Genomic DNA, 2,979 nt, shown 5'->3' with positions numbered 1-2,979 from the left:
AGCTTGTATTTCGTGTTTTAAATGTCATAAATAAGAGGAAATAACACAATAACATGGCAAGACCCTCCCCCCCCCCCCCCCACACAAGTGGTTTTACCCCACCCAAAACCCTGCATTCCCATCGGTACCCCTTACCGTAGGATAGAGTTGAAATGTAAATTACAAGTTAATGACAGCCGGCCACCAAAAATATTACTTTAAATTCTTGTTCAGGAAGTAAAACTACAGAAAAACGTCAACTGGCATAGTCTAGCTTGCCACGGAATAGTAATATATAGGGGGATACACCGCAGTGGATCCATTGTCATCACATGGATCAGCTTTATTCACTCGATATTTAATGGGTGAAACAAAAATACAATTACAGCCTTAAGCATACCATTCAAAAGATTGAAGCTTTGTCAACATAACATAATGTGATATATGAAAGCGCCATACAAACTAAAATAAGCATGTGAGGTCTTCATAAAATGTTTCCAAGGCAGTTTTGAAATCCAATATGGTGGCACCCCCGTGAGGTGCTGTTCGTAATCACAGCGGAGCCACCATCTTTCCCAGCCTTCCCAGCACTCATTAGAACAATGTTAACATATATATATAACGTTTATTGATATTACTCAAGATTCCACTTGTAATCTAATCAGCACAATGAAACAACATTTTGTTGCGTATATTAGTGAAAGTATGAAACTTCTTATTCCCAGGGTCATGGTTTGAACTGAAATTCATTTTTACCTTGTAATCTGTGGTTTTATCCTTACTACCATCACAACTGAAACTCCACAGTGCTTATTTGATTGTAATTATACATGTTTTGGTCTTAATTCACTCCAAATTGCACTTGAACTATGTTGCGGTTACCCTCAATGTAGTTCAAGTGAAATTTGGAGTGATTTAAGACCAAAACATGTATAATTACAATAAAATAAGCTCTGTGGAGTTTCAGTTGTGATGGTAGTAAGGATAAACCACAGATTACAAGGTAAAAATGAATTTCAGTTCAAACCATGACTCTGGGAAAAAGAAGTTTTATACTTTCACCAATATAAGCAACAAAAATGTTGTTCTATTGTGCTGATTACAACTGCAATCTTGAGTAAGATCAATAAACGTTACATATATATGGTAACATTGTTCAAAATGAGTGCTGGGAAGGCTGGGAAAGATGTGTTGGCTCTCGCTGTGCTACGAGCGGCACCTCACGCGGGTGCCGCCATATTGGATTTCAAAACTGCCTTGAAAACATTTTATGAAGACCTCAATGCTTATTTTAGTCGTATGGCGCTTTCATATATCACATTATGTTGACGAAACTTCAATCTTTTGAATAGTATACTTAAAGCTGTAATTGTATTCTTGTTTCACCCATTAAATATCGTGTGAATAAGGCTGATCCACTGCGGTGTCTCCCCCTATATATTACTATTCAACGGAAAGCTAGACTATGCCAGTTGACGTTTTTCTGTAGTTTTACCTCCTGAACAAGAATTTAAAGTGATATTTTTTTGGCCGGCTGTCATTAACTTGTAATTTACCTTTGAACACTATCCTACGATAAGGAGGACCGATGGAAATGCGGGATTTTGGGTGGTGTAAAACACGGGGGGGGGGGGGGGGGGGGGGGGGGGGGGGGAGTCTTGCCGTGTTATTTCCTCTTATTTATGACATTTAAAACACGAAATACTAGCTGATATAAGCAATAAAAAACAAAATCATGATGCAGCTGTTACATAGGCAAAATCCACCTAGTACTATTTGTCCACACCTACTCCTAAGTGAGGCAAAGGAGGGTGTTTTTTTTTTGGGGGGGTACATGTATTTCGCCAATCATGCCAAAATATTAAACCTACATTACCATGGGTTTTGGGTGGATTCATGCACCAAGTTACATGTACTATTTTCCATGTTTGTTTTATAACCGTGTTATATTATTTCAAGCATTTATTCCTACTCTGTTTCTCATAGTATTTGATTAATGTGTGCAATGATGTGTGCTCACTTCATAATTTCTCCAGATATAGCTTAGGTTATTGCCTAACAATTGAGGACAGGCCCCTGGAGAATTCCTAAAGGGTGGGACTAGAGGACGGTTTTAGGACGCTTCGATACCTTTCTCTTGCTAACGTCAAGTTGGACGTTGTCTGGAGCTATTTCTTATGTGATTTATACATCATTTGCCCTATTTACATTTCATCAATTTACAACGCATTATCCAACCATTACTTTAACGTTTTCCAATATTTTTGTTTCATATGATTTGTATAATATTCATACTATATTGTATTATTCCTATTTACAAATATTTAAATTTGCGAGTTAGGTTATTATGATCACCTTAATTTTAGGCTCTCTGTAAGAGGGGCGGGGGGATGGTTCATCACCGGCGTTAGGTTAATATGCTAACCTATATGTTGGGCTTCCTTTAAGTTTTGCCTTAAGGGGTATGGGGAGGGGGTCAGAGCCCCACAGACAGGTAATGTGTTCTTGTACGTTAGGTACATGAGGTGGGTTATGTTGATATGATAACCTTAATTTTGTTACTTTTAAGTGGTTAGTATGATAACCTCCTTTTTAGGTTGACATGCAGAACAATAGCAGCCTACTGATTTACAATGTTTACTTCATATAGCCATACATGTTAATTACTATAATTGTTGTTTCAACATTTATTACTAAGCAGTACTACCATTATTCCTGTTCGTTATATATGTATATGTATAGATGTTTATATGTCTGTTGATTTACAATGTTTACTTGATATTCATACGTGTTAATTACTATTAACTGTTGTTTCAACATTTATTACTAAGTAGTATATACCATTAATCGTGTTTGTTATGTATGTATATGTATATATGTATGTATATTAATGGGTATTGCGAATTTATTACACATTTGCCATTAGCTTCGTTCCCGACAGTTTATTTTTTTTGCCCTTAACACCTGTAATCTTCTTTCATTAACTGCTTGTTAACTTCC

This window comes from Macrobrachium nipponense, chromosome 27 (assembly GCF_015104395.2).
Source record: "Macrobrachium nipponense isolate FS-2020 chromosome 27, ASM1510439v2, whole genome shotgun sequence".
Taxonomy (NCBI): domain Eukaryota; kingdom Metazoa; phylum Arthropoda; class Malacostraca; order Decapoda; family Palaemonidae; genus Macrobrachium; species Macrobrachium nipponense.
Note: the sequence above shows the minus strand (reverse complement) of the source record.